Source organism: Pelodiscus sinensis, chromosome 8, assembly GCF_052426305.1.
Source record: "Pelodiscus sinensis isolate ZL-2025 chromosome 8, ASM5242630v1, whole genome shotgun sequence".
NCBI classification, from domain to species: Eukaryota; Metazoa; Chordata; order Testudines; family Trionychidae; genus Pelodiscus; species Pelodiscus sinensis.
Window position 1 is genome coordinate 72156979 of NC_143059.1, and position 14019 is coordinate 72170997.

Genomic DNA, 14019 nt, shown 5'->3' on the forward strand with positions numbered 1-14019 from the left:
AGGGACCAAAGTTGTTGAGGGGGAAAAAAAACCCAAAAAAACCAACAACACACAACCTCCGAGAACCTGGGTCACTGCTAGCAGGTAATCATTTAAAAAAAAAAACCCCGAACACGTTTCATTGGTGGGGGGTGGCCAGGAAGGGAATGCTGGCTGGGAAGTGAAGGGCGGCAATGGGGCTGGCCGGGGGAGCTGGGGGGGCCAATGGGAAGCAGGGCTGGTTGTGGGGGGAGGGGGAGGGTGGAACGGGGCTGGCTGCAGGATATTGGGGGAGAGGGCTGGCTGGGAGTTAGGGGGGCGGGAAGCACAGCTGGGGGGAATCGGGGGCTGCGAGGGTGACCGGGAGGAAGGGGGAGTGGGAAGCAGAGCTGGTGGGGGGTGCAGTGGCGCTGGGCAGGGGGGGAAGGGGGCCCTGGGAGGAAGGGGGAGCGGAAAGCACAGCTGGCGGGGGCAGGGAGATCAGGAAGAGGAACGGGCCAGAGGGAAGCAAAGCTTCCCGTCCTCCTCACACTCAACCGACTGAGGGCTCCCGGCGGCAATCGCAGCCCCACCTCCCAGCTGGGACTCCCAGCTGCTCCCCCGCCCACGCCAGGCTTCCGTCCAGTGCACAGCCGGAAAAATCAGAAAATACCGGACATTGCACACGGCACATTGCACATGTCCAGTATTTTCTGATTTTTTTACCGGACAGAGCGTGCAAATACCAGACTATCCAGTACAATACCGGACACGTGGCAATCCTAGACAGAGCCAGTGGTTAGTTACTAATGCCATGTCTGCACCACAAAATTATGTCAGCCTAACTTGAGTCGCCATGCAACGTAAGTCTCCCCGAATTAAATGTCTTGTGTGTGCACACATGGCTGCTTGGGTTAGTGGCTGGTCCTCACCAGGAGCCATTGTACTGATGGGACTGTTAGGGTATGTCTAGACTACATGCCTCTGGCGACAGAGGCATATAGATTAGGCTACCCGGCATAGGGAAATGAAGCGGCGATTTAAATAATCACCACTTCACTTAAATTTAAATGGCTGCCGCGCTGAGCCAATCAGCTGTTTGTCGGCTCAGCGCCCTAGTCTGGACACTCCGCAGTCGACATCAAAGGCATTTGTCAACCTCCCCAGTAAACCTCATCCCACGAGACCGGAGGAGGTAGGGTTGCTAAATAGATGTGCAAGGGCACTTACATTTGCCAGAGCCAAACTGAAGTGAGGACACTTCTGCATGCAGGTCAATGTAAGGCTGCCTACCCGTGAAGTATAGACGCAATTTCTGATTCAGATGCACAGGCTGGAATTCCCTGGCTTGCCAACCTGGGTATCTGGAGAGATTTTTTTTAAACGCAATATTAGAATGCCTGGCATTTCAGCCAGCTCTGTGATTCAAAAAGCCAAAGGCTTCATGGGAAACATTTGAACTACGCTTTTCAAACCACAGTCCTGCCTACTGATTCCCACAGCGTTCAGCCACAGCCTTTCCTTGAAAATGGAATTTTAAAAATAAAAACAGAGGCCCACCTTTTTACAGGGCGATTTTCTCTTTGACTGGGTTCCCCAAATTAGTGAGACACAGAAGTGCTATTAGTCAGATGTTTTTATGGTTTTTCCTTCCCTGTACATGTCAGGAATGAAGGAAAGGAGACGGCTTTTTCACCTTGCACTGCAAGAAGCCGTCTGCTCAAGCCGGATTTACTACAAGCATCAGAGGTTTGCTTAACCACAGCTATTTTTTTCTGCGTGGGGACATGAAAAGCTTTTCTGATCTCCTATGGGTATTAGGTTTCCCCATAGACAAAAAGCAGAGCGGTTTCAGTCTGAATGTTATTTCAGCTCAAGGAAAAGAAAAAAAAACAATATAAAAGTTTCAGAGGGGTAGCCGAGTTAGTTTGCAACAAGAAAAACTTAAACAACAACAAATAGTCTAGTAGCACCTAATCTGTCTGTCTGCAAGAGGGTACCTCTGCGCAAACACGCACCAATGATACCCGGTGACGAGTGACCGGGGAAATGCAACAGCATGCAGTCCATTTAAAAGAAAGGACAGATTCTGTCACTGTACTTCAGCATCTATGAGAAATGTGGTCGAGTGGAGGATTAGGCATCAAGTCTCCTGAGTTTGAGGCCTGTCTCCACTCCAGACTCGCTGTGTAAGTTCCTTTTCCTGTTAGTGACATGGGAAGACATCCATGCCAGGAGAAAGAAGCTGTGTGCCTCGGAGAACCTCAACTGAAGGGAACCCCCCCCACACACACACACACAAGAGAGACATTACAGAGCATCCTCCTTCCCATGCCCCATCCTTAAATGGTCTATTTGAAAACCATGGGAAGGTGGGTGGGCTAAGCCCGCCCACGTTCTAAAAGCCCCTCCCCAGCCTTACGGGAGGGACAACTGGACCCATGTCCAACTGGTTACGGGGGACAAATAATGATGAAAGGATCAAGGAGTGCGGGTCACAGGTTTAAAATAAGGGAGCCGGATGGGGACACCGAGCAGAGAACCCCGGACAGCGCCCACGGCTCCTCAAAGCTGTCGATGGAGCCAGTGGACGCCGCCAGAGGAACTCTGCCCGGATACGTGACACAAGGGAGAAGCGGATGTAGGCCCCACAGTCGCAGAGAACCCCCTCGTCCAGCATCTTACTCCTGGTGTTGTAGATGGCGGCTTTCGCTAGGGCCAGGAGAAGGTTGACGAGGAGGTCTCGCGACTTTGTGGGGCCATGGATTGGGGGTGGATAAATGAAAAGGTGTGGGGAAAAGTGCAGCCTCAATAAGAGGTTCTAGAGGAGCCGGAATAGGAGCTGCAACCTGGCGCATTCAAGATATATGTGCGCCAGTGTGACGGCGCGTTGGGGGTTCCCCATCTCCTGCAGCCCGAAATGGCACAAACAGACTGTACCAGCCAGTGGAATTGAGGGTGGTTTATTGCTCCTCCAGCACAGCGCAGCACAGATGTAATCTGGTTACAGGAACTGGGCTAGGATGCCTCAGGCCCCCTTGAGATGGGGGAGACTGGGCCCCTAAACTCCAGCTCCTCTCCCTAGGCTGTCTCATCCATCCTCACAGACAGCCACCAACCAACTAACCCACTTCCAGCCCTGCCCCCCAGCCAGGGCCGCATTCACCTTCCTTTGTTCCTCTCCATGGGGGGTGTCTGGCCACTGGTTCAACCAGTTTGGCCTTACCTCTGCCTAGTGAGGTTTTCCCTGCTGGGTCTTGCTCCAGACAGCAGGGGTCACCACAGCCCAGCAAGTACCCCCACTACGTCACAGCCAGGTTTTCCCTCACGCTGCAAAAGGGGCAGGCTTCCGGGATGGGGGTGAACCGTGCCCGGTACATGCCCGTGCTCACAGCCCTGTGTATCCTTAAATGGTGCACTACATAAAACCAGGATGACCAAACGTTCTGACCCCACTGCTCCAAGCCACGTACAAACATCTGCACAAGTTTGTGAGTCAAGTGCACCAGCTGTGGTTCAGGGATTCTGGCCTGTTGTGGGGCTAGGGCCTTCAGCCCTGCGGGGCAAGGGGTCTCTTGGCTTGGGGCTTCAGCAGAAAGCTTCCCTCCCTCGGGGCAGAATCCCTAGCTCCACCACCTTCCCATAAGGCCACATAAGAAGCCTTGAGCTCCTTGCCCCCAGACAGACAGAGAACAGGGGACAGGGAGGGCTCTGTGAGCCACACTTTCAGTATAAAAGAGCCACATGCTTGTGAAATACAGTTTGGACACCCCAATATCAACCCCCCCTACCTACAGGGGTCCATGTAGAAGGTGGGTGATTGTCCGTTTGTAGGCAAGCAGTTAAACAGCAGTCAGTTGCAATGGACTGCAGCAAGGGCGGGGAGGAAAACCACAGAGCTGAATAACGCATCACAAGCTGTTTGCATTGGCTAAGTTCCAGGTGAATCCCCTCATGACACAAGGCAAGTTAGTTACGGGAATGTCTTTACCTTGCTTCAAAAGATCTTGCTGCGATAACAGCATGACTGCCCTTGGCTCCTTGTTCTGAAGCTCTTGGGCAGGCTTAGTCATTGCGTAGCTACTCGAGTCTCTTGGCGGTAGGATGCACATCAGGTTTTCGATTCCAGCGTTCCATTACAAGGCAGAAGCTTGCTCAGATCGCGAAAGCTGTGTTTTTAGCAGAACTGAAAACGGGATGAGTGGTGTGCATGAGCCATGGGGGGTAGCAGTCAGCAGTTTATTCCATTTACTGAATCCAGATCATTTACAAGAAACAGCAAGGTGGGTCAGAGGCTAACGCAGCTACCGTGTCGCCTCCCGGAGACCTCACTTCGAACGTGATGCTCTGCGGGATTTCCCTGCTCTTTTCATTGTCGGAAGGACACTCGCTTTGACTACAGAACAGCGCAATGCTGAAGGAACGACGGACATCCCAGCCCTTGCCCGACCAACTCCGTCTCGCGGGGCACAGTGCTAAATTCTTCTCGTTTCCACTGTGGCCTGTGATGGCACGAACAGGTGATCCGGCGAGAGTCAGACCACGACTGTGGCCATTTAATGAACTGACTGATAGAGACCTCTAACTCTTGTAGAACTGCTAATAAGCATCGCTCTGGAAATGTGCTCAGTACTTCTAAAGGAAAACTAAGCACAAAGTCCCTGCCCCATGGAGCTCAGAAAGAGAAAGGCATGCAAGTTATTATTAATCTTATTCATTACAGTAGTGCCCAAGGACCAACTGAGATCAAGGACCCCACTGTACTAGGTGCTGTACATAAGAGCAGTGGTACATATACAAGACAGACACAGGCTGGGAAAACAGAAGAACACACTAGCAGAATGACTGTCACAATAGCCGCAGCAGCGTGTGAGTGCCACTGTTTGGGGGGAATACAGGAGCAACCGGAGATTCAGAGCTAGCTGGCTGGAGGGTGGAAGCCAATCAGGGATTTCCCTACACCCGCCCCATGGGGGTGTATATCCTCCCTGAATTTCCCCAACACCCCCCACTCAGTTTTGTGAATTAGTTACATGCCAATTTAGTGATTGTTTGGAAACTTGAATTGAAATTGAAACATTAATACACACTTTAAAAGCATATACCATGTATGATGAGATATGTGTATCTGAAAAAGTATAATAGATTTGAAAAGTATGAACATAGATGAGCTTCCTTACACAGCTGTTGTTTTTATGACAATGTCAGTGCATTCCTTGTGGGGACGTTGGCCAATCTAACAAATTTCAAATTATGATTTGTAAGCAAAGCCAAAATGAGCTCTCCCTGACAGCTAGTGATGAGCTGGGGGCTTCAGGACCCGATTGTATTTACATTCACATCTAATCTACCTAGGTATCCGGCAAACAGAGCTGTGTTGCCCAAGTGATAGATTTTGGCTGGGGTTGGGTCACAAATCACTTGAATGCAGGGCGGTGGGGGGGGGGGGGGAATGAAATGTTCTTGTTCTTATTGTATGAGTAAAGGGCAGTAGAATTGTACTTAACCTGGACTGATGGAGGGCAACCAGAGACAGGGTGGGGACAGGTGTTGTGCTTGATGGTCTGTCTGAGTCACAAGTATTATTTGACCTGCCCCTCTCCACTGGTTAAAGACAGAGCTATTAGGCTCCATATCTAGTCTTTTGTTGTGTTAAGTGACCACTACAGCTGAAATCACTGATGATCAGGTCTAAGTGCTTAGTCCTGCTGTGGGGACGGTGTTTTTTGTAAGATAGTGATAGAAATGTAGCCGTGTTAGTCTGGGGTAGTTGAAGCAAAATGCAGGACAATATAGCACTTTAAAGACTAACAAGATGGTTTATTAGATGATGAGCTTTCGTGGGCCAGACCCACTTCCTCAGATCAAATAGTGGAAGAAAGTAGTCACAACCATATATACCAAAGGATAGAATTTAAAAAAATGAACAAATATGAAAAGGACAAATCACATTGCAGAACAGAAGGGGGATGCGGGGGGGGGGGGGGTGGGAAGGGGGAGGAAGGAAGGTAAGTGTCTGTGAATTGCTGATATTAAAGGTAGGGAGAGTGGGATGTTTGTGAGTTAATGGTATTACAGGTGATAATTGGGGAAACTTTTTTGTAAGAGACAGCCCAGACTGCACTAGCAGCGAGGTTCCCCCACTGAGAGCTCAGCTGAAATCACTGAGAGCTGGGTGGAACCTCAAGAGATCAACCCACAGAGGTCACAGTGGCTGGTGGCAGCAGAAGGTGACGGCACAGGGCCATTGGCAACAGAGCGATGGAGTGAACGGTGGCACAACGAACAACCGTGGCCTGAGCGAACAGCGAGCAGCTGGAGGAACAAGCAAGATACCTTCTTGCCCCACACAGGCAGGTGCAGGGGAAAACGAGGGGCTCGTTAAATAAACAGTTGTTTGTTGGACTCTATTTTAGTGACTTTGCTCCAGAATGCTGGATTTGTGACTGGGAATGGAAACTTCTATAAATGTGTTTCCTAGTAGGCCAAGATTTTTAAAATGCATTATTTGCCAATGTTGTTATCTCACATCCTGGCTATCTTGTGAGGTCATTATGTTGGGGAGTTTCTGTACTTAACATTTTTATTATAATTAATTTTTACATAAGAATGGCCATACTGGGTCAGAGCAGTGGTCCATAGAGCCCGATATCCTGTCTTCTCACAGTGGTCAAGGCCAGCTGCTTCAGAGGGAATGAACAGAACAGAGAATCAAGTGATCCATCTGCTGGTGCCCATCCCAGCTTCTGGCAACAGGCATGGGACACTGAGAGGATGGTATTGCATCCCTCCCCATCCTGGCTAATAGCCACTGATGGCCCTATTCTCCAGGAATTTATCTAGCTCTTTTTTAATCCTGTTATAGTTTTGGTCTTCACAGCATCCCCTGGCAAAGAGTTCCACAGGTTGACTTTATGTTGTGTAAAGAAGTACTTCCTTTTGTTTTTTAAAACCTGCTGCCTATTAATTTCATTGGGTGACTGCTAGTTCTTGTGTTATGTGAAGGATTAAATAACATTTCCCCCCCCCCCACACACACACATCCTCCCAGCCAGCCCTGCTCCCCTCCCGGCCGGTGTCCCCCACCATCTGAGATCAAGCTGTTCAGTATTTTTTTTGAAGCCACATGGTAACCCTAGTGCAGGGAAAATAATGGAGCAAGTAATTAAGGAATTCATTTGGAACAGAGGTGGGACAATCATTTTTTGCTGGGGGCCACTTCAAAAATTTCTGAAATGGCCCCAGGCCGCTCTGAAAGGGGCAGGGCCTCAAGTGGTAGGGGTGGGGCTGATATACTTCCAGGTTCTGCACCCCCAGACCATGATTGGTCTGAGGATGGGGGAGTGTCTTTGCCCGCCCACCCCCCTTTTCCTAGGTGTCCGTGCCCCTGGCTGGGAGGAGACTTCCCACGCTCCCCTGCCCCCAGGCCAATCAGGGCGGGGGAGCAGGCAAAGTCTTCTCCCGCCCTGCGAAGAGCATGCGGTGCTGCACGCTTCTTACAGCCCGGGGCCAGGGTGGAGGAAACTTCGCATGCTCCTCCGTTCTCAGGCCCTGATTGGCCTGGGGGCGGGGAGCATGCAAAGCCTCCTCCAGCCCTGTCAGGAGTGCCCGGCACTTCAAAGCGCCACGTGCTCCTGGTAGGGCGGAGAAAACTTCGTGCCCTCCCCCCACACCTAGACCCTAATTAGCCTGGGGGCGGGAGAGCCTCCGCAGGCTGGATTCACTTGCTTGGCAGGCCGGATCTGACCCATAGAGGCCCTTTTGCCCACCCCTGATCTGGAAGATAACAAGGTGATAGGGAATAGCCAGCATGGATTTGTAAAGAACAAATCGTGTCAAACCAATCTGATCGCTTTCTTTGATAGGATAGCGAGCCTTGTGGATAAGGGAGAAGCAGGGGACATGGGATACCTAAACTTTAGTAAGGCATTTGACATGGTCGCGCGTGACCTTCTTATCAATAAACTAGGGAGATACAACCTAGATGGGGCTACTATAAGGTGGGTGCATAACTGGCTGGATAACTGTTCTCAGAGAATAGTGATAGAAATGTAGCCGTGTTAGTCTGGTGTAGCTGAAACAAAATCATGGTTTCTGAGGACAGGACAAGGAGTAATGGGCTTAAAGTGCAGCAGGGGAGGTTTAGATTGGACATTAGGAAAAAATTCCTAACTGTCAGGGTGGTCAAATATTGGAATAAATTGCCAAGGGAGGTGGTGGAATCTCCCTCTCTGGAGATATTTAAGAACAGGTTAGATAGACATCTGTCAGGGATGGTGTAGACGGAGCTTGGTCCTGCCTTGAGGGCGGGGGGCTGGACTCGATGACCTCTCGAGGTCCCTTCCAGTCCTATGATTCTATGATTAACTCACAGACATTCACCTTCCTTCCCTCCCCCCCACATTTCCCCTTCTGTTCTGCAATGTGATTTGTCCTTTTCATATGTGTTCATTTTTTTTAATTGTATCCTTTGGTATATATGGCTGTGACAATTTTCTTCCACTATTTGATCTGAGGAAGTGGGTCTGGCCCACGAAAGCTCATCACTAATAAACCATCTTGTTAGTCTTTAAAGTGCTACATAGTCCTGCATTTTGTTCTCAGAGAGTAGTTATTAACGGTTCACAGTCATGCTGGAAGGGCATAACAAGTGGAGTTCTGCAGGGGTCTGTTTTGGGACTGGTTCTGTTCAATATCTTCAGCAACAATTTAGATGATGGCATAGAGAGGACGCTTATGAAGTTTGCAGATGATACCAAGCTGGGAGGGGTTGCAAGTACTTTGGAGGATAGAGTCATAATTCAAAATGATCTGGACAAACTAGAGAAATGATCTGAGGTAAATAGGATGAAGTTTAATAAAGACAAATGCAAAGTGCTCCACTTAGAAACAATCAATTTCACACATACAGAATGGGAAGTGATTATCTAGGAAGAAGTTCTGCAGAAAGCCATCTAGGGGTTATGGTGGGCCACAAGTTAAATATGAGTCAACAGTGTGACACTTGCAAGAAAAGCAAACATGACTCTGGCTGCATTAAGAGGAGTGTTGTGAGCAAGACACGAGGAGTCATTCTTCCGCTCTACTCTGCACTGATTAGGCCTCACTTGGAGTATTGCATCCAGTTCTGGGCACCACATTTCAAGAAAGATGTGGAGAAATTGGAGAGGGGCCAGAGAAGAGCAACAAAAATGATAAAGGTCTAGAGAACACAAGCTATGAGGGAAGACTGAAAGAACTGGGCTTGTTTAGTTTAGAAAAGAGAAAATTGAGAGGGGACAGGAGAGCCGTTTTCAAGTATCTAAAAGGGTGTTACAAGGAGGAGGGAGAAAAATTGTTCTCCTTGGCCTCTGAGGATCGGACAAGAAGCAATGGGCTTAAACTGCAGCAAGGGAGGTTTAGGTCGGACATTAGGAAAAACTTCCTGCCTGTCAGGGTGGTCAAACACTGGGATAAATTGCCGGGGGGGGGAGGGAGGGATTTGTGGAATCTCCAACAGTGGAGACATTTAAAAGCAGGTTGGACAGACACCTGCCAGGGAGACGGTGCTCGGTCCTGCCGTGGGGGCAGGGGTCTGGACTTGATGACCCCTCGAGGTCCCTTCCAGTTCTTTGATTCTATGACTGAAGGCAAGGTTGGTGCAAGGGTCAATGCAATATACTGGATTTACAGTGGTGTCCCAGGACCACACTCAGCAGGGGGGCCCACCTGCCCCGCTGGCCCTCCCCCTTCTGCTCCTCTAGCCCAGTGGCTGCAGCGAGCTCTCTGGCCTTTCCCCTGCGCTCCTGGCTGGCCGGCTCAGGGCTTGTCTTCCCTCACCCCCCAACAGTTTTGCCCCTTTCTTAGCCTGGCCCCAGCTGAGAGCTCTTTTCTCCACCCCTGCCCCCCACCTCACCAGCTCGCAGGCAGCCTGCCAGACAGGGGAGGGACCTTAGAGGACCCTGATGGAGGATCCCTTGTGTTTCCTGGGGAAAGGACGCCGGAAGCCTCAGCGCGAGTGGCCAGGAGCAGAGCGGGCACAGTTCCTGCTGTGGCTCAGCTCTGAGGTTGGGGCAGCAGCGGAGTGGGGAGCTGTGGAACTGGGATCCCTGTGCTGCCCTGTGTGTAGGCTGGGGGCAGGCAGCTGAACCCACCATTACCAACCTAGGGTAGGATGAAAACGGTGGGATGGGATCAGCTGACAGCGTCCCTACCTGGGCAGCACGGCAGACATGGCCCTTACCCCCTAGCTCCTCTCCTCTCCTCTCCTCCACCCCCTGACTCTCCACCACCACTTGTTTCCCGCCCCTGCTCCCTTCAGGCTTCGCTCTTCTACTTTATAAAGCTATGGTGGCCCCTTCACCCCGGCTTTTCTGGCCACCCTGTAGCCAAGTGTCCAGTTTTCTTCAGTCATAAGCTCGGGCTGAAAAGGGCGCCTGGCAGTGTCCAATCAGATTGCAGGAATAAGCAGGCGTTAGCCTACCCCATCCTTGAACCCCACCACGGTGGGCAGGACGCTGCTGCTGGAGGAGGAGCAGCTCAGTGAGAGAGAGAGAGAACTGGTTAGGACGGGTAAGAAAGGTCGGTATAAATTCTGGGTGGGTGGAAGAATCCTATTTGCCCTACCCCCGGTCCTGCTGTGCTTCCCCCAAGGACTTCCCTCACTCCAGAGCCTCCTCCCCACCCCCCAATGCTCAGCTGTGCTCTGTCTCACTCCAGCTGGGGACCCATCCTCTTTCCACCAGTCCCTGCCTTGCTCCAACTGGGGACCAATCCCCCCCCCCCCCCCCCGCCCCATGCTCCTGCTTTTTACAATCATTTCCCAAAGGGCCCACAAATATTGGCACCGGGCCCACAAAAAGTGAATCCGGCCCTGGTTCACTGTGGACAAATATTCTATTTAAAGAAGGCTTAAGGTGGCTGGGTGCAACGTACTCTACCCCTCCCCTCTGCAACACCTAAAGTACAAAGGTACACCAAGCTTCCGGCCCGGCAGAACCATGCCCAAATAACCACTGAGCAACTTCCAAGTGACAGACTTTGCCTGATTACAAGACACTCCCTTCTGCCGCCAGCTGATAAGGAACATTAATTAACACCCCAGGTTGATGTGTGTGACAGCCAACAGCAAGGATTACAGGGAGGGGGGCTCATTTTAACTATGTAATTATAAAATAAATCAATTGGAATGTAAATACTGTACTTACATTTCAGTGTGCAGTACATTGAGCAGTACAAAAAAGCCATTGCATGAATATTTAGTTTGAATTGTACAGACTTCCCTCACGCTTTAGCCTGTTGTAAATCTAGGCAACTAATCAGATAAGCTGATATACCCCCAGAAGACCTCTGTGTACCCCCAGGGGCATGCATGCCCTTGCTTTAGAGCTCATGATGTGCATCACTGTGGTGAGCGTAGAAGACGCAGCAGTGAAAGGCCCACACCCTCTGTACCAGAGGGGGACATGAACACAGAAGACGAGGTTACATGCACATGGCAGCTTGCAATATGTTCTGAGTTTGAGCTGGGGCGGCGCTGGAGAGTGGCGAATGAGGTTGTACTTGAGGTCACTGACACTGGAATGATTCTATGCAGGCATTAGCACGCTGTGAGGAGAGGTTTCCTGGAACATGGTATATCTCTGTCTCAGAGCTGGAATATTCTTAGCTCTGGGGCTTGTAACTTCCTTCTCCCAAGTTCATTCAGGTCCCACAGCTGCTATTACATCATATAGATTGTAGCCCAATGTCTGTGACTCTAACGCTGAAATGCTGGCTGTTCTCTCTGGGCGGCGCTGTTGCCTGAGTCACATCCTTCGCCTCCCACTGTGGCACTCAGCTGACTTCTGCGCCGCTCAGCCGGGCCGCCGCGTGGGAACAAGCGACCGTTTGGGTTCCACGGTCCCCTGAGTGAGAGGCAGGACCGGGAGGAGAAGAGACAGAGAGAGAGGCAGGAGACGGAGGAGAGCTGAGAGCAGGGGCAGACGACCGTTTTGCGGGGCCCCAGGCAGCATAATTTCGCGGGGCCCCCTTTGCCACGGCGCATGCGCAGTGACGCTATGTGCATGCGCGGTGGCGCCACAGCGCATGCGCGGGGCTTTTTGAAGTGCGGGGCCCGGGGCGGCCTCCCCGTTTGCCCTGCCATATATCCGCCCCTGGCTGAGAGAGAGGGGCGGGGGGAGGCAGTAGGAGGAGGAAAGAGAGAGAGAGAGAGAGAGAGACCGGAGGCTCAGGAGAGAAGACCAGCGTGGAGGAGAGACCTGTAAATCCCGTCTTATGATGGGCTAATTGGCTAGTAAGAATATAAGAATGGCTAGACTGGATCAGACCAAATGTCCATCTAGCCCAGTGTCCTGTCTGCCAACAGTGGCCAGTGCCAGATGCCCCAGAGGGAGGGAACAGCATAGGGAATCATCAAGTAATCCCTCTCCTGTCACCCATTCCCTGCTTCTGACAAATAGAGGCTAGGGACATTATTCCTATCCACCCTGGACAATAGTCATTGAAGGACCTAACCTCCATGAATTTATCTAGCTCTTTTTTAACCCTGTTAAATTCCTGGTCTCCACAACATCCTCCAGCAAGGAGTTCCACAGGTTGACTGTGCGCTGGTAAACAAAAAACTCCTTTTGTTTGTTTTAAACCTGCTACCAGTCATTTGGTGACCCCTAGTTCTTATGGTATGGAAACAAGTAAGTAACTTTTCATTCACTTTTTCTACACTAGTCATGATTTTATAGACCTTTATCATATCCCCCTTAGTCTCATCTTTTTTTAAAACTGAAAAGCCCCAGTCTTATTAATCTCTCTTCATATGGGCCTTGCTCCAAACCCCTAATAATTTTTGGTGTCTTTTTCTGAACCTTTTCCAGTGCCAATATATCTTTTTTGAGATGAGGCAACCACATCTTTACACAGTGGTCAAGATGTGGGCATACCACAGTATTATATACAGGCAATAAGGTATTTTCTGTTTTATTCTCTATCCCTTTTTTAATGATTCCTAACATTGTTGGCTTTTTTGACTGCCGCTGCACATTGAGTGAATGTTTTCAGAGAGCTTTTGCAGCAATTCTGGCTGTTGGTTCATGCTGCACTGAAGCAGTCACTGGGACCTTTATCATATTCTACACCACCCTCTAGTGGCTAAGCCATGTTGCAGCAACTGGCATCTGCTTATTTTGTGATCCTAGAATGGGCTGAATACATCCATGATATATAATTCAGTTGAAATTCATGGAGTTAAACCATTGATGAACTAGGCCTGCTATGTTTATATACTTTATTTAGTGTCTTTCCTCCCCAAAAGGATGCCAGGGTGCTTCAGACACCACCACTGAAATTCAGCAGCTTTTTGAATAGCCAGTAGCAAGCAGATATGTCTCTCAAGCTACACAAAAGATGTGACCATCTTAGTGTATATGCAATGTGCCCTGGTGGCATGTGACCAGGACTGAGCACCAGCGTTGGTCCGCTGGTTGGATCATTAGCTTCCCCAGCTTGGTCTGGGTACTGATGGAGAGTGCAACATGTATACTGATCCATGCTCCCCAAAGCATGTGTTGAAAGGAGGTAGGGTTGCCAGATGGTTTAACAAAAAATACTGAACACACATACCCCCCAAAAAAACACCAGGAAAAAATTCTGTTGGGAAAAAAAACGGAGAGACCAAAGTTGTTAAGAAAAAAAAAAAAAGGATGCTGCACCTTTAAATGGCCCCTCACTTCTCACTCTCCCATCCCCGCCACATATGGTAGGAGAAAATTTGTCCCTGCTGGGCTTCTGTCTGAGGGAAACAGGAAATACCGGGATCTGAATAACGGACAAAAAACGGACACCTGGCAACCCTAAAAGGAGGGTAAAGGGGAGAAAATTTTGACGAAGACCTTAGCAATGGATCCATACTCGGAAGAAAGTCTCAGAAGCCCAGACAGGTGATGTAGGCCTCATACGAGACACAAGTGACATGATTGTAGCGGGATGGAAAACGAAAAATTTGCCTATAAACATGCAACTCCAGGGAATCTTGTTATTTAAAGCGAGTGGCTTTAACCCTCAGTTCCAGCGAAATATCCTGCATTT